Source organism: Pungitius pungitius, chromosome 3, assembly GCF_949316345.1.
Source record: "Pungitius pungitius chromosome 3, fPunPun2.1, whole genome shotgun sequence".
NCBI classification, from domain to species: domain Eukaryota; kingdom Metazoa; phylum Chordata; class Actinopteri; order Perciformes; family Gasterosteidae; genus Pungitius; species Pungitius pungitius.
In genome coordinates, this window is record NC_084902.1 from 22,021,130 (window position 1) to 22,042,932 (window position 21,803).

A 21,803-nucleotide genomic window follows, 5' to 3' on the forward strand; every position below is an offset into this window, starting at 1 on the left:
AGAAGGTAAGATGTCTTCATTTCTACACTAATAATGCATGATGAACAATATATGATTTCTGTTTCATTGTTATTTGTACATTTTCAAACTTATCAAAACAAAAAAAAAATATGCGCTCCTGTCACGCCTTCAGACACACAGGGTATTTTTCATTCCAACAACTACCCATAATGCAACTCAAAAACCAGCAGCGTGATGTCAAGGCGTGTCTGCTGCCATGGCATCTGGACAGCTCAGTATTTTCTAACCAGGTTCCTATTCAGACATGCAGTCCTCAGAACCAACTGACCTGTTCCAATTTTTTCTCCTGTGACCTTTCAGAAAGGCCTGAGGTGATCGCACTCAAAGCACCGTGAGGGCCCTAATGCTTTTAGCAATGAGGCGCACAGGGAACCTCGCACTGTAGGTCCCGAGGGGGCGAGGGCTATTGGAAAACGGACCGTATACTTGTTTATGTCTTTTCTAATACTCCAACCACTCGCTCATCACTTTAAATAACCTTTCATACACTGATGGGAGGAGGGATAACAGGGCATTCGGCCCATCACTAACATTTCCAAATTGTATTCAAAGGGGGGGGCAATTTGTCTCAAGGACACCATATCAACATGGACCAGCGTAATCATGGATCGACCCTCCGATCCTCGGATTGAGGACGAGCATGTTCTCCACTAAGCCGCGTTTGCCACAAACTAGAAGCACCCAGGGGTGCATTCGGAAGGCTTTGGTCTTCAACTTCTTTTGGAAATCTCAAGCACTGCCCCATGAGCCCCCTGCAGCTAGGAGGCCCTCTGGCTATTAGGGAGGCCCCAGTCTCACTGACCCAGTCCACGGTCATATCACGAGTGATATGTTACTTTGGACAGGCAAAAAAAAAAAAGTCGGACTGAACGGTTGGACAGAAACATTGTGAGAACTGTTGTGTCAGCACGCTGTTACTGCCCCCCAATACCCTTTACTGCAATGCATTCAAACAAGACAAGGAGTTGCCTGACAATGCAGTCAGATCAATGGTTGACCCCCCCCTCCCCTCCTCGCGCTCCCCCACACACATTAATTAAAATACCTTTGACATGCAGGAACAGCAGGTATTGTTTTCATGGTGATCTTTAATTTAAAGACGATAAAAGAAATGCACTCAACCCACCAGAGAGGCATTAAAGGGCCTGTTAACGACGCATTCATGTGCCATGTGATGTGCTTACATTGGGTGTCTCCGTCACCACGGAAACCCCTTAGGTTCAGGAGAACAAAAGGGTTACGGTTGTGTTCAAAGTAACAACGTTTGTTTTGTGAATTAACTCACGTAATTAAAAGGAGCCTTAATAGTCCTTCGACATTTCAACTAGAACTGGGAGCCATAAGAGTAATATGACGGCCATACCAAGAGAAACTCAAGCTGCTCTCACACGATACCGAAGGAATCAAGGAATACCAAAAGGGAGAAGATAGAGCTTATCAAAGTGTATCACGCTCACAGTGGAAATATGAGCTGTTTTAATTCGGGCGCCACCAGTTTGTCAGAACTAATGCCGACGGAGATAACCGAGATCCGATCGGACACAGTGGCAGAGACAACTCAGAAGCCTCCGCCGCCATCTCTTCTCCACAAACAGGCTTTTTTATTTAATCAGGTGGATCAGTGAGATTACCGTTGCATTAATCGCTAATGAGGCCGTGAACCCCCCCCCTCCCCTCTCTCTCACCCTCCGCCAAGAAAACCGGGACCTGGAACACCAGGTGTCCAACAGCGAGCGCTCACACTACTACTACACTACTTCCCCAAACTCTGATGCCCCCTTCCTCTCTGAGGGAACCACCCCATGAAGTCACTGTCCTTCTCACTGCTTCAATCAACACCGACTCCCCAAGGTGCCACATGGCCTGCTGGCTGCCTTCAGTCCTCTTGTTCTCTTGGTGTGAGAACATTTGAGGGAGTCCCTGCCCTCAGAGCACCGATGAACCCCCCGAGACAGAAGGTATCGTTTAGTGAGCTTTAGAGGGGCTGGAAGGTGATTATTCATCACTTGTCAGATTTAGTCTTTAGTAGAAAAACAAACGTTTACGATTAATGAATTTCCAAATATGCAATTAATAAGTTAATCTTTTTAATCTATTGATTGCCCTAATATTTTCACAAAAAATTCAAGATCTGATCCTTCTGTTCTTTTTACAGTAAACACACAACATTTTCGTGTATTGTGTCACTCTTTACCAAAGAGAGTTCCTTCTCACTTTGTGCATTAATCTAGCTAATTAACATTTAGAAAAGGATAGTCAATAAAAAGCTTGCCGCACTTTTGAATGAACTAGAGACGACCGGAAATCGACGCTTCTGTGGGGGTAGGATTCTGGTAGCAGTTTCAGTGGCTGCAGCCATCTATTGGGACCTTTTATTGAAAAACACTCTTAGTATGAATATGTTATGTCTGTCATACTGTCAACTCAGACCCGACTCCTTATCAAAAATGTAAACAAGTTAACACTAACCACACAAACACACACACCACGCCTCAACGCCTCACATCTCATCGGAGCAGTAATGATGTCATGCAGTTCTCCACCTGTCAGCAATGCGTCACGGAAGGGGGGAGACAGCCATGTCCTCTCCGCTCTGTTGTACAGCCGTGACAAAGTCACCTCGCCTCCCTGTAGCGGCAGCACCCAAGGGTCCAGGGCCCGCCCTCCCTGTCACTGCGCGGGCCCATGTGACGTACTGACAAATAGCTGCGCACAAAGCCTTCCCCCCCCCCACTCCCTTCCCCCAAAAACAAGCATCTGCTAAGATGTGATTCTTGCTGACATGGTTCCACAGAGAAACAACTAACAATTAGATGTGTGTTTACAAATCTGATTTATTATCTCTCTGCGATGCCCAACATTCACTAACGGGATGAACTGCTGACCCAGGATTTGCCCGAGAAGGGATTAGAATCCGTTTTTTAATCACCAGTGCTTTCCATCTCTGAGATGGTAACGTGCTCGGGTTCATGTTGCTCCGCCCCATTAAGGGAAGTGAAAGCTCCACGACGATAAATCAGCAGGCCCAAGTTTACTCAGCTGAATCCTCAGGCTGCCACCAGCTCGGGATCCGACTCCCATGTGAACGTGTCGTACTGTCAGTGAGTCCCCAGTACACACACTCTCTCTCACACACACACATTCCCACTGTGTGCTGTCAGAAAGGATCAAGCCAAACAACTGGATCGGCTGTGCAGCGGTTGCATAAGTGGTGTGTGGCATGGTCCCGGGTGAACCCGGTCCTTGCCACCGGATCCAAATCCAGCACACCGATCGGCGGCCCCTCTCTAATCCACCTACGGACTCAGGCGATCAGCGACCAATCAGGGAGGCTAAGAGCCTCTCGTGGAGAGACAGATTCAGCTCTAAATACATAGCCAGGGTCAGAGGAGGCTGTGACCTTTTATGGGAGTGAAAGGAGAAATGAATTGAGGTGATCAATAGCCAGCAGAGCATGAGGACAACAACGCTGAGTAACGCAGCTCAATGCAAAACCACCATCTACAGTAGTGGACATCTTTTAATTTATTATTTTCTGACAACAAAGTTGGATTTTTTATTATTTTCATTTAATTTTTTTCAACTTTTAAAATAATCTCCACCCTGACTTTCTATAATGGTTATTTGAATAAAAATACACAATTAAAGGCAAAGCAAAGCAATTTTATATAGCACATTTCAGGGCAACCATTAAAAACATCCAAACATCGGTTGATAAGGTATCAGCGGATCAGAAATGTAATTTGGCCCTAAACCATTCAGTGCTTTACAAACCAACAGCAGGATTTTGAAGTCAATTATTTGTTTGACAGGAAGCCAGTGTAAAGACTTGAGAGCTGGAGTGATGTGATCCTCTATCCTGGTCCTAGTGAGGACTCGAGCTGCAGCATTTTGGATCAGCTACAGCTTTATGATTGACTTTTTACAGAGACATGTAAAAACACTGTTAGAGTAGTCAAGTCTACTGAAGACAAATGCATGACCTGGTTCTTCCAAATCTGGTCCTCTAATCCTTGTTATATTCTTTAGGTGATAGTAGTCTTATTTCGTTATTTTGTTACTGTCTTGATCAGAGGTGTCAAGTAACAAGTACAAATACTTTCTATTTTGGGTATCTATACATTACCGGATAATTTCTTTTTCAGACGACATTTTACTTGCTTACTTACTCCTTACTTACTCCTTACATTTTAAAACTCCTATTACTTACTCCTATTTCATTTTGTCTTGTTTTCATTCCGGCTTGTCATCATTCAAAAACACTTACACAAAAAAAAACCTATCCAGATAAATCGATAATTTTGATTGTGGTTGGATGAGAAGAATAGACATAGGGTGAATTCAGGTAATTTAGGACAGCATAAGGAAAAAGCATTTGACTTCTGCCTTGAAAAGGCTACGGGGGGTGCTAATACCTTGCATTGCTGAGATAACGTAGGTGACATCACACAGGAGAAGTGCTTGTTCCTTATGCTGTCTGAACCCAGACGCCGTCCCATCCGGACCAAAAGCTAAAAAAAAATACGGTTGTGATTTAAATGTGACAGGGCACTTTTCGACCGAGCTTTGGTCATCTTTTCGGTAGTGGCTTAAAGCACTGACCAACGTGATACCACTCGACCAATCAAGTCTTTGCATTCCAGGAGGAGGAGGAGAACGGAGGGAGAGTGGATGTACATATACTGTGTATATGTATGTATATATATATATATATATACATCCACTCATATATATACATCCACTCATCCAAACATCCATTAATAAGATTTAATATCTAATTAATAGTGTATATATACACTATTAATTAGATATTAAATATATTATTTATAATTTGCTGAGACTATCAAGTCCAAATGTGAAGCAGAAAAGGGGAAATTCAAACTTATCTTCCCGTTATTTAATCTTTTCTGAATTGAATCGCTTTCTTTGAACATGCAGAAATTTTCACATTTAATTTTTTTTACTTTTTATTGAGAGAACATTTATATTTGCAGTCAGACATATATGTTCATTTGATTTGTTAGTCGGGTATTGATTACATGCAAATGTTGATACAACTTTAAGGGTCACATTACGATCTTCCGGAACTTTGGTTCTAGAAATGTTCTCTAACTGGTCCTCTTCACATTTTAGTTGAATACCCCCATTGTATGATGTCATCTAGGCCTGTATGGTTGATTAAATTAAATTGTGTCATGATGTTTGAACGAGATTGGTATACATATCCGATGTTTGGTGTGGAGGCACTGACCGTTTGTATAATTGTCTGAATTTTCTCAGTAAAAAAGGAAGCGAATTGATTGCATGATCAGGTGGATTGGAGCTCAGCAGCCACTGACCCTGGAGGGTTTGTTAGCCTGTTGATGGTTGCAGATGGTTGTGTTATTATTTGTAGTTTTGTCAGTGAAGAAGGCCTCTCTTCGGCCCTAAGTCTGTCTTTATAGATGTCACAATCAACCTGGAGATTAGTTAATTAATTAACCTGCTGCTCAGCCTTCCGAAACACTCTCTTTTCTCTATTTTGGCCAGCTGGGCATTTGTGCAAAGAGACAACTTTCACTTTAGTGGATGCAATGGCATTAATAATATTTTCTACTGGAATTGAAGCTGTCTACAAGCTCATTGACAGATGCAGGAGAGGGCCGGTGTGGAGGAAAACTTCTGTATCAGTAGTTAATCAGTATCAGTAGTGCTCAGTGATGCCACTGAAAGCACCAGTAAAAAGGGATAGCCATAAAATACATTTTTTATTGAATATTAGCTTTGATTATTAAAATAAAAAAAATTAGAAGATTGAATTATAAATTAAAAACTGCTTTGAGGTAGCGTCAGGGAGTGTGTGTTTGTGAGTGTGTGTTGCTGTGACATTACCCTCATCATCGATCAGCCAAAACCTTCAGTCTCATATTATTTACACAGTGATCACATTTACACACGTGCGCACACACGCACACACACACAACAAAAATCAGATCAGCTATGGATGAACAGCTTATCATATTAACTCATCATCATCTCAGAGTACCAGCTGCTATTATCAGAGGCTGCATTAATGTGATTGTGATGCATCAATGCTCTATTCAGTAAAAATGGGTGTTTTTTAATGCTAACATGATCAGAATTAGAATCAGAAATCTGACAAGAATATACCAGAAGTACCTCTATTGTCGTCCCAAAGTACCCTGACCATTTTTAAAAGATTTCAGTTATTGTTAGACCTGGCGATCGTTCTGTTTTCTAGCACAACTGTGGAACATAAGGTCTGGGTTCTGAATGAGCTATCATAGCCATCATAATTCAGAAATTCTTTTTTTTAACTCTAACTCAGGTTTTAAAGAAATGGGGGGAAAGGGCTCAAAATTATTGAGTCTCCAGGTCGATAGAAAGCCACAAAATAATACTGTCTGATTTCCAAATGTTCAGCTGGAAGTTTATGTGACTACTTTCTGTGAAAGCCAGGAAAAAAAAAACCAAACAGCATTATTCTACATGGGGAGGCAGGAGGGGGGGGCATGGCTCAGCATCACAGTGGACATATAGTCAATATGCAATTATTTCTTTCTCCGGCAAATGATCATAACTCTTTATCTATATAGTACCTTTCTAAAAAGAGTTTACAAAGTGCTGTGACAGAGAGAGCAGCAGAAGAAAGGCAACATTAATGAAATCATAAAGCTCATCATTTAGTTCCAGCTGAGCACGACAATATGCCGCAGTCCTCCGTGGACCACTATGAGGCACTCAGATGTTGACACTGCAGCGGGCGGGCGGAGAGGGGGGGGGACGAGGGTGTCCTCTTGGTACAGAGCTGCAAAGACAGTGACAGAATGACCTCATAGGGGAGCTACAACCTTGGAATGACATGCTAAGCTGTCTGGTTATGCAGCCATGCAAATGAACACGCATTCAATGTCAGCGAAAAGTCACCCATACAAGGTTTGAACAAGGTGAAGCTACTTCCACACAACCCAGCAAGCAAACTAGAAAGACAAAAGGCCACTTTATGACTAGATGTCAAAGCAGTAGCAAATCAAATGGGTTATTACATATTAACAATGTTAACTGTCTAAAACATATATATATATATATATATTCATATACGCTCCAGCAGCAATTAACCTGGTGAGCAGATGAGAAGAGAGGAGCTGAGGTCGGTGGATATCCCACATCACGCTATGCAAACAGGGTTTGGCCTCATCCTGGTCTTTTCTCATCAATAATGCCATTCCGTTTTTAAATGTGTTTATCTCCTGTATTATTCATGGTGCCCGAGCAACACAACATTGGAACGAGCTTGCATCGTGGCTGCTGCCTCATGTTGCTGCCTGTTATGATGAAATGAGAACAGCATTTTTATTCAGGCACTGACATGTAAAAACATCATGTCATCGCAGTGAAGCGTGAGCTCTAATATACATCAGGAAGCCCATATTGTAACTTCCGCCCTCGTAAATATGCAATACCAAAATCATGACCTAATTGTGGTCCAGTCTGAGCCTGCTGTTATCACTAAAATAAGAATACTGATCTCCAGCCAGTAGCAATAACAAATTCCACCACCTTTACGTCATGAAGAACCAATCTGAATATATATATATATATATAATCCCAATGCCCTAAACCCTGATGCCGGACCCCTCAGGGACTTAACTGATGTCACCTGTTAAGTGGTTGAGCGTGAGAGTCTGTGAGGGTTTTAAATGGTGTAAATAGGAATGGGACAGCACACATGTCATGTGACCAGGACAAAGTGAAAAAATATGATTTACAAAGTCTGTGCAGATTGGGATGGGGCCTACAGCGTACAACAGTGTGGAGAGGAGTTTTACCACAAAGCAGATGTGAAGCGTGCAATGTAGTAATGGCCCGACCAACCGAATGGATCCAAAGCTGTCAGTAGATAAATTATGATAAAACAATATCTTCGGCCAGGGCACAACAACCACTTTCAGCAGGTCTAATCCGAGCCGGCGCGCACGTCCTCTGGTGACTAATGATGTGCACCTGATGATGTTGCTCAGCTAGCTAGATTTTTGGTAGTATAGAGAAAATTAAATCATCAACATATCCCAACAAAGGTCATATGAAGTGTTCATGCATCACAGCGTTACTCTTACATGCTCACATTACATCTCACACGTGTGTGTGTGTGAATGCAGCAGGCTGTCCTGCCGTATCAGCGGTAAGCCTGTGCTTTATGGAGCAGGTGAGGGAACAATGGGAAGGATAAATGATTTAGCGTCTCCGTGGCCCGACTCACACTAACGAGGCTCGGCGTTCCCTCCGCTCCATCGGAGCAGCGACCTATGAAATATTAAAGTGAGCCCGACAGCAGCACAGCACGGAGCACCAGAGAGCTGGGCCTGACCCTCCACAACAAGAAAGTGAGGAAGGAAATAATAGGGGGGAGCAAAAGAAATAGCGCTGAGTCAAGCAGGGATTCTGGGAATACTTACGATGCTGCCTCAGAACCTGCCTCAGAACCTGAGGCAGCGAAACGCCTATCGACACGGAGAAAGCTCTGAAGACGGAGAAAAGGAGACGACCCCGACCTGCTCACAGGAATCGATCAAGACGCTCAGCTCATTTCATTTAATTGGATGTAGTCTTCCATTTAAATGAGAGTGGTTACCCTCTGCCAACGTTGCTAAGCACTGAGCGTTTAATTCGGCCCTTTGTATTAAAGACCGCATGAACTGAGATGACTTTTCATCTAGAGACATCATCAGGTAAACAATCCAACGCGTTCACTTGTGTTTACGATCAAGTATCTTCAGAACCAAATCATTCCAGCCTCAGCTGTGCTTTGACTCTGATGCTAACAAGCTACTGTTAGCATGCTAAGACGGTGCACGGGCTCGGGAGAAGAATTTGTGAAGTAATAAAAGGATGCAATCTCTGGTTGTGCTGCATTCATTCTTCCTGTCCATGCAGAGTGAAACGGTGGGACGGAGAACAAAGGTAAATCAGTGTGCTTCCCGAGAACTCCCCTTAATACGTCTCAGGTTCATGGCGGAGCTCTGCACTACCGACAATAATGAAAACAAGCTGTGAGGGGAACAAAGACCATTCATACGTTTAGTTAAGGCAGAAGATTTCATACTAAAGGGAAGGGCATGTTCTTCAAGTGGACTGTTTCTCTCGGGTGTGTTTATTGATGGGAATGGTTACGGCTACTCCTTTTTATGTTGAAATGTTTTCAGTTGGAGCTGACTAGGACAATGATAAGGCGAATGAACCAGAAGAAGGTGTGTGGTGTATTTCCTGGAACTCGGACCTGTGAACTGGAATCAAATTGAAACTGACAAATAAAAGCACTGTCTAGCCTAATAGATACAAAGCGGCATTAAGGTCAGTGATTTATTTCTAAATGGCTGATATTCATCATTTTTTTATTTCACATAATATAGTTAATTAATTTACGTAAGAAAGACGGCTTTTGTGTGTGTGTGTGTGTGTGTGTGTGTGTGTGTGTGTGTGTGTGCATTTTACAAATAGTTCTATTCATGGTTTATTATTATTCATTCACAAATCATTGCAGTGTTGCGATATGACCTTGTCAAGTGTAAACTACATTTACAGGCCTCTGCCTAATCCACTTTAAAGGGCTGATTTGAAGGACAGTGACCTCATTTAAAATATCCTATTCATTAAATATTTGTTGTGATCTCAGGTCATTTTCCAATTGTTTAAAATGTCACGAACAAGCCGAGAGGCTCCGTGTGGGAGCACTCATAGATCAAGCGGCTCCGAAAGAGAAGACCCATGAGTTAAATTTTGCCCAACAAACGATGAAGTCTGAAGAGCCTCGAAAAAGTCAAGAGCTCACACATATCAGCAAAGGAGGGGCATTTCAGAAATGAAAAAACAAAAAGCCTCCAACTTGCTTTGACAGGATTTATGAAAGCTGGAAAGGTTCAACTAAGGGAGATAGAACATCTGTTCCAAGGGAATAATCTGAACTGTATAAGGTTGATGATTTATACGGTCGGAATGACAGCTCAGCTCACAAAATGCACCGCTATCCGTAAGTATCGCTCACAGAGACACAATGAGCAGTCTCAAGTTCAAGGAACCTATTTGGCTGGATGCAGGCTCTTTATTTGCATCTAAAATATTCAGGGTTCATCTGCAGAGTCCAAGGGTTCCTCAGTAACAACACAAGAAGCTGCTGCCGAGCATCCAGCAACCCAAGAGAGTTTTGAAGATTATGGCCGAGCAACACTGCCACAGAGAGAAACAGCAAAGACTCAAAGTTGCAGATATGGTGATGGTTGCGGACTGAAAAAACATCTGCATTATTCTTCAAGGGAAAAGAAATGGGACTGAGCAAAGGATAGAAAAGAAGATGAGAGAACGCATTCAAGAAAGAGTTAGAAGAGAATGCTGCGAGAAAAAAGTCTGTAGAGACAATGGCTGAAGGCAGCGAGTCCGTAGTTCCAGGTCTGTGAAGACAAGGAGTTGAATCCAGACCAACGACCTACACCACATACGTTTGAGTTTAGCAAGCAATTAATCAGGTACCAGGACCCACAACCATTAAAAAATGAGGCTCAAAGAAGTAGACGACAATGGAGAGCTTACTTTCACCACGAAGTCCATTTCAGAAACTCCAATCTTTAGTGGGAATCTTTGAAAGTGAATTTCCGACAATAACTCAGAGGCAAAATATTCAAAGTGAATAAAAACTCCTCTACTTTCAGAAACATTTGAGGAGCAGCTTCAACATTTTAGAAAATAGCCTCTAGGGACAGTGCTAAATTAAGAAAATGTGTGGAATCGCAAATCTCCATTTGCTCACAATGAAAGTCTGAAGGTTCAAAATGAGAACTTACTGCCAAACTAACAATACCATGGTGATATACCAGATGTAACAGATGGGTTACACAATACCATCTGGAACACAGAATGTTCCTCTGGCTTTAATTACCGCGTGATGATCCTAACAATGAAAGCTAGTACTGCGTGCAACCATATTCCATCCTACCATGCATTGTGACAAGTGGACCCGAAAAAGCAAAGATCAGGAACCAGCCTGCAGGTGCAGGTGCCAAAGGACACAGTTTACAGAATTCACGCAAAACCCGGTGAAATGGCGAGTCAGGTTCCTTCAGAGTGAGAGACAGGGGTTCGGCTGTAATAACCATCAAACATCGGCAGTCAGGGACACCTGCCTCTACAAAGATCGCTCTATAGAAAGAACGAGAACCACGGAGAGAACAAGCAAGGAAATAAGTTATATGAGGGAAGGAAAGACAAAGTCACAAGACCACATCAAGGATCAAGAAGGCCATACCCTCAAATATTCCATTTTTTAACACATCTCTTAATCATTATGACTATGATTTAACTTCAACCGTTTTATTTCAATGATCACAGAGCCTAGCTGGAGAAATCTTTTCTTCCGACTCATCCTGGTCTACAGAGGGTTCTGGCTTCCAACATCTCCCCGAATGCTACTCATACATCCAATCCCATCGGCTCAACATTTTTCTAAACCACGCAGCACACTCCCGCACTTGACGGTGTGTTTTAAGCCTTTTTTTAGAAGCCATCTGCCATGCTGTCAGCATTGTGCTCCTCTCTCTCCCCCTGGCCCTTCCTCTGACTTAGAGCACAGGTCTAATATTAGCACTGACTCAAACAGAGCAGGGCTCGGCCACTCTGCTTCATGATTTGAAAAGCGACGAGTCGGGTCACAATGAACGATGAACGAATACGCATCACTCCTCCTGCCTCCTCTTGTTGCACTGAAACCACAAAGTGTTGTTCTAAGACTAACAGGTCCACCTGAGCACGGCCCCCTTTCCGCTGAGATCATGAGACCCTTCCAGCATTGCGCTGGTCGGTGTGTAGCCTCTTGTCAAAGCTCTCGCCGCTCTCTCAGATAAGGGCACTGCCCCCTTTGTCCAGCTGTTGCCTGAGAATCAAGCTGTCCTTCAGATAAAAGAGCAGTGCCGGTACATCCCTGAGCACCTCAACACACTGCTCTTAAGGTGAGCTCAAAGTGGCAGTGTTGAGGCGGGTGTTGAGAGGGCAAGATGTTGGGCACGAGACAGGGAGCAACAGCAGAGAGGAATTTAAGCTAAAGTCTGGCATTTTGTTTTCTTATTGTTTCAATTTCATGCTTTGCCGTCATGAAAGTCAGCCTAGTTACTCTGGCCTCCTGCTGGAAAGCACGTCAACAAACCAAATAACAAACATTGCTTTTACAAATTAAAGTATTTGATGCACATGCTCCCAACCCAGTCAGAATAAAACTGCAGTACCCTTTTAGCACTAGATGTGATACTTCAGTTCACGCAAATTGCAATTGAATGGACCTCCTTCTCTCTTTCTATAATGGATCAGCCAAGTTAAAACAGCAAAAACAAAAATTCAGTGACAACAAATTTCATGTGTTATTTCGGCATTAGTGGTGGGGAAATGCATGTGTTGACTAGTGAGCTGTAGGTAAGCGTAAAGTGCTCATGCTGTGATACAGCTGAGTGCAGACTTCGATGTTCCCAGGGCTGATGCTATGACTGTTTGAAATGTTCCTGATGCCAATAATTATAATGTAGCGAGGAGTTTAACAACTGCTGGAATGGAATGTAAACGCTGAGGAGTTGGAGTTGCAACGCCACCTTTGATTTCTTCCAGTAACATTGCATGGCTGCTTAATCTGTAACACGTAATAATTTTGTGGTTAATTCAACTGAAAAAGTGTGATCCTTGTGGCAAAAATCCTTTCGGCTCGTCTACTTGGCTTATGTCGCCGTCTGGGTCGGATTACTGCTGCAATCTCATCAGTAAGCATATGCGAGGGACCCACATTCTGGTTTACACCTGCTGGTAGGAGGCGGAGAATTTCCACTGCAAAACGCAGGCGCACTTCCACGGCTGGTTTCTGTACATACCGCAGAATACATAATTAGTCACACTTTACGCAATTCCTCACATCTCTTTATGGGAAACTCCTACATTCCCCTTGACCCTCCTGTGAATGCGTATGAATGACACGGAAAGCGCTTTCACCTCAGTGCGGCATGTTTGTACATACCACGCCATGCTTTTACACGCACATTGCAAAACAAAAAATGCCTGGAGTGGGCCCAAAAGGCCTCAGTGTTTCCAAAGAAACACGATTTGATGGTCACAGTAAAAAAAATCCATATTTTCACATTATTAAATGCCCCCCTTCAGTCCCCGTCCTCATGCACTGCATGGCGGTGTGAAGAAAGATGCCAGAGTCATGTAGGACACAGGGTCAAGCTAGAAGGACATTATTTGTCCAAAAGGGGATTGAGGAGTCTACAAAATGGTCGGACCACCCAGTATGCTTCCCTAATCCCAGAGAGTGGAGCCTTTGAATAGCCAATGAATTAGTCCCAGATAGCAGAGACCATTGCTAAGTAGGTCTGATATCAGAGAGAGGACAGGCGCCCATAGACTGAAATCACTATGCTGAACAGATCATTTATCAAGGGTCAAACATTGGTCCTCTGTTTGATGTCATTCATTGAATTTCTTTGAAATGTTGGTTAAACAAAACCAGTACCATCAAAATGACCGTAGTCATTATTTTCATCCCTCCATTTATCTCGGAATATTGCAGTCTACTTTTAAAGACAGAAGTCAAGTTAAATAAATAAGCATGTAATTCCCGAGTCTAGGCTCAACCTAAAGGCCAGACAAGAATGTGGATTTTTATTTATCAGATTGGCCCTTTATACTTAAAGTAAAATCTGACTCATTGGTACCAACCACAAGGTGTACTAAGCATTTAGTACCAAAGGTGTCCTGTACTCACACAACGTTTGATGGTACCAATCTACATAATTCAATAACAAATCTGATTGTGTAAGGCACACTTCCTGTGTGGCCGCTTCTACTTGGAGAACATTTGAGGGCTTCTCAAGAGATTGTGTTGCTATTGTGTCTGTGTTGTACCAGCTCCAGAAAAGGTAAGCGTGCCAAAACGACAACGATTATTCAGTCATAGTGATGCGCTGGTTTCCTGTTCAAGTGACGAGGAGTAACTACAATAGAAAGACTAGTCTCGCTAGAGATGTCCACTGAGTCACACTTTGAATACAAATGCATGCAAGAGAACATGCATTTTGTCATCTGCCTTTTTATCTTCTATTTCCGTGCATGTAGGCTAAGTGGCAGACAAGAGCAGAAAAAGCCTACGGCGAGTTGAGCCGAGCCACGCAGAGGCCAGAAGTAATCGCAGCACAAATGAATTTGCCAAATAGGCGTTGTGATGCAGCCAAAGGCCGTTTTCTTCACAAGGGAATAACACAGGATGATCTGTCTGTCTTCATACTGGAATAGTCTTTTAATGTGTTATGCATAATTAATGTGTTTTCAAGGAAATGGATGTTTAACACACCGAGTCGTGAATTTACAACTTCAACAACCTATTTATGTCGAATAAAGGTGGACTGAGCTTTTATTTATGGTATACAATGATTTCAGCATGAATGTATATACAAGTTTTTTATTTACAAATTTATTTGGACTGAACCAGGACTTTAAGTTCTGAAGTCACTCTTCCTCAGCCCATTCGAAATGTGTTTATTCATTTGAACTGACCGCATCTGAGAGGATCATCATCAGAGGCTTTTTAACAACATCTCTGTTACGCTTAGGATCACAGAGGCCTGCAGCGCAACATGGAGTGTAAACCAAAAAGACCTCTCACATCGGGTGGGCACACACATGAATAGCGTGCCAGACATGTTTTAGAAGACGTGGGCTGCAACATTTCCGCCAGAACCAGCAAGCAAGGAACATGAGACTCAAACCTGTGACACTAAATGATGTGTGGAAGAATAGGTCTGCTCTCAGGGATGCCTGGTGGGTCAAAGCTCTGTGAGCAAAGCTCTCTAAAAAGTTTACATTGCTCAAAATCCTGTTCACCAGAATCGCTCTCATTATTTCTAATCCTCACATAAATCTACTTTCATCAATGACACTTATTTAATCTAAGAAAATTTGCATTTCTTTGACTTTGACCAAACCGTATGTGCAGTGAATGTTCTTAAATGTTCTTGTTTTCCTAATGTGGTTTTGTTGATAAGAAAATCAAGAACAAACGTTTAGTGACATTATAATTGATTAATTATTGACATGTGATTGTATATAAGTGTCCAATAATTGTAACAGTAGGTTGCTAATTCTAATCATATAATATAGTTGACAATCCTTCAAATATTGCGATATGCAGGATGGGCTCTTACGGATCATTCAGGCGCGTCAAAAAGAATGTGCAAAACTTAATCGAATTAACTATTCATTTAAGGAAATCCCGATTGGCGTCAAAACACGGACGCCAAGTGAAAACACTGTCTTCCTCTTTTGGACAGATCCTTCAATTCGGCCAACAGATAAGACCCATAGCACCGGTAGCTCTAGGGATACAGCCGCTTTGCCCGCTCCATAACTCGCATCCTCCGGCCAAGTCTCCGCGCTGACTCCGGTCAACTGGCCACCGAAGTTACGTTTCAATGTGCACAGCCGATGATATTTATATTATGGTAAACATGCTGGGTCAATCACTGAGCTCTATTCTTAAAGTAAAATACAGTTTGTGTCATGAGCCGCGTGCTCGCGTTTACATTTAAAGGGTGATTCAATCAACACATTCTACAATGGGGTTTTGAATTGGTGAGAATACAATTCATCGTGCTGTACGTTATAACTATGGAAAAAAAGAAAAACATATATGAAGGAGACACATCAACGGGGACTCACAGTGAAAGTGGCGTGCAGACTCGGGGCACGAGAAGCCTCTCTGGGGCAGGTGATGCTGCTGCAGCGTTCGAGCTCCGGAGGACACGACGGTGGATCTGCGTGGGGTATGCGGTGATGTGCGTGGATCTGCGTGCGGTCTCCGTGGCTCTGTGGGCTGAGCAACAACCGTTTCTCGCGGAATCACTGGACAACAGTCTCTCCTGGCTGCTCCAAAAGGGGCCTCTTCTCATTGGACGGCGGGGAAGAGGTGGGTGCAGACAGAACGAGGCCACATGGCGCATTACGCGGCAGACGCACGGATCGGACACGCTGGGGACGGCAGGCTGTTTTTACACGCCGTGTGTAGCTCGGTGTGTGCGACTCGTGGACTGTGAAGTAGAAAGTGTAACCCCAGGTTTGCAGAGCAGTGATTGTAATTGTTTTTACATAATAAAATATGAGAATGAAATCATTTCATTTATGGAGAAATTATTGAGAGGACACATCTGCGGAGCTTCTATCATAATATTAGGCTATTTCATTCAAATAAGAATTAATGATAGATAATAGATATAGCCGTGAAATTGTACTAGTAAATATGCGCTTGTTTGCATAAAGGTACTTAGCATAAATGTAAAAATGTAATGAAGCCTGATTCAAAATTCCTTTCTCCTTTTGTTCAGTAAAGTGTTTATTTTCCCCACAAGGAATCATGAAAATAACTTAGTAACGCTCCATCAATCCCAAATTTTGTCAACGGTCATCATTTTGTTTACAAAATCCCAATTTTGTTAGAAATGCAAAAAATTAGGTAATGAATCACATATTAACAAACCCCCTATATACAAACATTCATAATACAGTGGATTTCTGACTCAGTCTTTAAAGATACTGCCAAGTGACACTGCGGGTGAGTAGGTAAAATATTTAAGGAAAACATATCTGCATGAATCTGGTTAAGACATGAACAGCTCCAAAAAACGTCTAGCACAATGCAGTTAAGTTGTATGGGGACGTGATATTTCAGGACAGGGCTGCTCCTCCTCGTTATGCGACAGCATCCTGCAGAGAGCGATGACCTATTTCTCCAACTGGAAGTGAGCATCACTGGTTCCCTGCACCGAGAGTCGACGTAGTCGCCCCTAGGACTGTGGATTACTGTAGAAAATAAGCTAAAAAACACACGTTTGCAAGTTTTGTTCAGCAAAATTATCTTTACAAACAATATTTTACCATTTCTGAAGCAGTAAAAAAGCTATGGTCAAAATGCTGACTCATTTCTGGAGCTCTAGGGTTTATCCAGTGTGCGTGTTTAATTCCACCATTTCACCATGTTTGTGTTTCCTAGGAGGCAGAGATGGGGACTTGAACTCAGGTCACACAGAGGTGACACATTCTAACTTGGACCTGTTGTCGGGTAGTGATGCTTTTGGTCCCCTAGTCCATCTCATCGTTTAATGTGTTTACATAGGCTGTCATCCGTGGAAAAACATCGCCCCCTCATTTAGGGGCGTTGTTGCCGCATGGAGTAGAGAGGGTGCGCCGGGTTGGCGTTTTGAACCCTGGCTGCTCCATGTCATGAGTCGAAGTGTCCATGAGCAAGATACCTAACCCCCAACTGCTCCTCGGGCGACTTTACTGGCAGCACACTTCTCCCACTGTGTGGGATGGGTTAAATTCAGAAAACACAGGGATCTACTAATTACTAAAAATAACGCAATAAGAGTTTTTATTTCTCATTGTTGTACTCAGAGCGCATTGCTCTGTGAAATCGGTGAACCAAAACGTCTGGATTTACTAGCACTTGTTAACATTCCTTAGTCTTCCGGAACCACCAATGTGGACTTTGAGGTAGCCCATTAAAATTCAATAGCTAAGACGTTGCACATACATATAATGTACAACTAAACTGCATTGTGCTAGACATTTGTTGGAGATGTTATGCTGACCAGACATGAGGACCAAAGACCACACAGGATGGGGTACGGGTAGATGTCTGACCAACACAGGACTTTCACGCAAGACACCAATAATCAGGTCCTGTGTGAGGCCAGAAGTCAATATTAATTTATTTGGAGTTGTGTGTGTTTAAAAAAATGTATGTCACTCATATAGGTTAAATACTTAAAAATACTTAATTCCAAATAAGTTGTTATGTTTACTACTGCTGCACTCCACTTCGTCCTCCAGCATCTGGACTTCCCAGGAACCTACACCAGGATCCTTTTTGTGGACTTCAGCTCTGCCTTCTACACCATCATCCCGTCTCTGCTGCAGGACAAACTTTCTCTGCTGCACGTGCCCGACTCCACCTGCAAGTGGATCACTGACTTCCTGTCCAACAGGAAGCAGCATGTGAAGCTGGGGAAACATGTCTCTGCCTCTCGGACCATCAGCACTGGTTCTCCCCAAGGTTGCATTCTTTCCCCTCTGCTCTTCTCCCTGTACACAAACAGCTGCACCTCCAGTCACCAGTCCGTCAAGCTCCTGAAGTTTGCGGATGACACCACCCTCATTGGACTGATCTCTGGTGGGGATGAATCCGCCTATAGCTGTGAATCTGACCACCTGGTGACGTGGTGCAGCCGGAACAACCTGAAGATCAACGTTCTAAAGACAGTGGAGATGGTTGTGGATTTCAGGAAGAACGCAGCCCCACCATCCCCCATCACCACTGTGGATTCCTTCCGTTTCCAAGGCTCTATCATCACCCAAGACCTCAAGTGGGAGCTGAACATCAGCTCCATCACCAAGAAGGCTCTACAGAGGTTGTTCTTCCTGAGGCAGCTAAAGAAATTCAACCTGCCAAAGACAATGATGATGCACTTCTACACGGCCATCATTGAGTCCATCCTCTGCTGCTTCATCACCGTGTGGTACGCTGCAGCCACAGCCAAGGACAAGGGCAGGCTGCAGTGTGTCATCCGCTCTGCAGAGAGGGTGATTGGCTGCAATCTGCTGTTTCTCCAGGACTTGTTTACTGCCAGGACTTTGAAGCTAGCCAATAAGATTGTATCCGACCTCTCTCGTGCCCCTCCCATCTGGCAGGAGGCTGAGGTCCATCAGGACCAAGACCTTCCGCTGGCAGTCAGGCTCATCAACAGAGCACGGGTCCCCCACTGACTGACTCTTCACACTCCACATGTACATACACTTGTCACTTTCTGTCGCTGTTGCACTTTATTTTTAACTTTTTAAACTCTTATTCGCTTATTTTTAAACTAACCTATAGCTTTAGATTACTAACCCATAGCATTATATTTTTATCTTATTGCTTTCACGATGTTGTCCATTGTCAAACTGTCTGCTGTCATGCACCAACCGCCAAGTCAAATTCCTTGTATGTCTGACCAATTTTGATAATAAATGTAACTGATTCCTGATATCTGATTCCTGGAGGTTAGACCCTTTTCTCCAGGTGGTTGCAGACATCTTGCTTCCTGAGGTCCGCACAAAAATATTCTTCTGCCAAAAGCAGCTTTCAAGCTCAGCTTTGCTTCATGTTCATGGTGGTATTCCAAATGAAAAAACATCCAACGTGAATTATTTTTGGAACTGCAAAGACACTGCACACGTTGTGTGTGCTTCACCTGGCCTCATGACAGCGACTGTGAATCATGTAATTGGAAAAAAACTGACATCAGGCTTCACATCTGACTGTGGATCCCAAAGTAAACATGTCTTCCAAAAATATCTGCTCTAGTGAATGTCAATATAAACCATTTTCTGTAAATAATCACAAAGGGGGAGTTACAATATCTCTGTGAACACATTAGCTAACGCTGGCCAGCAGGCTATATCTGTTGGTCTTTAAAGATTACTTCCTCTCTCATGGACTGCAACCATTTAGTGAGGAGGTTCACATTTATCAACAGGACTAGACCCTTCAACCACCAACAGCCTGACCCCATGACATAATATTACATTTCATTTAGCTGAGGCTTTCACCAAAGTGACTTACACTAAGTGCATTTCAACCATAAGAACACAAACCCAGAAGAACAACAAACAAAAAGTGCAATTTCATCAAATCAGCCGATTTTCAACTTACTAGTGTCACAGTTTGGGTTCATGTCCTGTTTTACTTTGTAGTTTCATGCCTCTTGTGTCCCTCAGTTAGCTTCACTTCCTGCCTTTTGCTGTCAGTTTCCACCTGTGTCCAATCACCTGCACCTCCCCAGTGTATTTAAGCCACGTGAGACTCTTGTCCCTTGTCGTGTCATTGTGGTTTGTTCACGTCTGTAGTTTGCGTGTCATTGTAGTCTGCGAAGTCGGTGATCTTCATGTCATGTCAGGTCATGTCATGTGTTCAACATCGCGTCTTGTTAGTCCCTGGTCCCTGTCTTGTCAGTGTTTTTCCTCCCCCCGGCCTTTTTGGATTTTTGGGGTTTGAATTTTGAATTTGGATCTTTTGACTATTAAAGTCTGTTTTTGTTTTTGAAAAACTCCGCACCTGAGTCCTCCTTCCTGCCTCTGCCTACCACAGTTGTGACAACTAGAGATAAGAGTCATTATAAGTGCAATTAAAGTGCTACAATTTGTTTTGTGTATTTTAGTCAAGGTATAGTCTGAAGAGGTGTGTCTTTAGTTTGCGGGGGAAGATGTAAAGACTCTCTGAAGTCCTGATGTGGACCCGATCAGGGTTCGAAATGACTTAGGACTCTTGGGGGGTCCCCTAAAATGTAACTATGAAAAATACTGAAGACTACCTTGCTACACTATATACTGCAGGCAAAATTATATTGACATATTTTGAAGGTTGGATAATGGTCTTGGGATGTTTTTCATGGTTTAAAATCATTAACTAAATCCGCACAGGACAACCTGTTAATCTCCTTAGCTCACTGCGTAAATACATGTTTTCATACGTGGTTGTGATGTAGTGCTCACTTATGCAATCGTGAACGCTGCTTTGTAGATTTTCAGCAATATGTTTGTGAATGTGCTGCTGTTAGCTGGCAGGTTGGCTTCATACATGTACAGCTATAAGAAACGTTGACAAACGCACTCTTCTAGTCATTACGTTACACTGGGTATCTAAGTTAGTTAATGCAACTTTTGATATAGGAACACCAACTCCAAATATTTTACTATAATAAGCAATTATTATGGAGATATAAACATAATCGAAGCACTTACAGCATTTTCATTAGTGATTTCACTCTTTGTGAGGCTTCGTTTTTGCCGCGTTCAACAATAACCTTCGTGTCTGCGCCATAGACCACAACAACAATCTGTGATGCTATTAGCTGCCATGATTGCTGCCCAATCGCGCTAGGAATATATAAAAAAATGTTATAAATATAAAACGTCACTAAAGACCTTTTCACAATCATTTTTTATGTTAAAATATTTTTCGGGGACCCCCCAAAATCTAAAAATGAATTCTTATAGGGGGTCCATAATGACTTACAGGGGGTCCGGGACCCCCCCAGACCCACCTCATTTCGAACCCTGGACCCGATCCATTCACAACACGGTATGTTAGCACCAATGTTTTGAACTGGATGTGGGCCGCCACTGGTAGCCACCGAAGAGAGCGGAGGAGTGGAGTACTGTGGGAGAATTGAGGAAGGTTAAAGACCAGTCGAGCTGCTGCATTCTGGATGAGCTGCAGAGGTCGAATGGCGGTAGCAAGGAGACCTGCCAGGAGAGAGTTACAATAGTGAAGGCGGGAGATGACAAGAGCCTGAGTGAGAAGGGGAAGCTCAGAGAAGAGAAGTTCAGTCTTGTCAGGGTTGATTTTCAGATGGTAAGCGGACATCCACTGAGAGATGTCAGTCAGACAGGCAGAGATCCGTGCCGCCACCTATGTGTCCGAGTGAGGAAAAGAAAGAATTTGTTGGGTGTCATTGGCATACCTGTGGTAGGAGAAACCATGCTAGCGAATGAGAGCCGAGATAGTTGATGAAGTAAAAGAAGAGGAGGGGACCCAGGACGAAACCATGAGGCTAGGAGGTTTACCTTCATGGCCGATGTACTGTATATACTCACACAGGAGAGGTTAACCATTCGGGCCTCAAAAGGTTCACTTCGACATAAAATTAAAATAACACAAACCC

At 43.1% G+C, this 21,803-nt stretch overlaps 1 protein-coding gene across 2 annotated transcripts in view; it reads right to left on the reverse strand.

Moving 5' to 3' along the window:
- LOC119211479 (double-stranded RNA-specific editase 1) overlaps positions 1-16,073 on the reverse strand; it is a 55,828-nt gene extending 39,755 nt beyond the window's left edge. Inside the window, exon 1 of one of the 2 annotated variants that reach the window (XM_062561325.1) lies at positions 15,763-16,073. The gene's annotated coding sequence lies outside the window, so the exon portion shown is untranslated. The remainder of the gene's footprint in view (positions 1-15,762) is intronic. The other variant, XM_037462446.2, reaches the window with a different exon arrangement.
- Between the last annotated feature and the right edge of the window lie 5,730 nt (positions 16,074-21,803).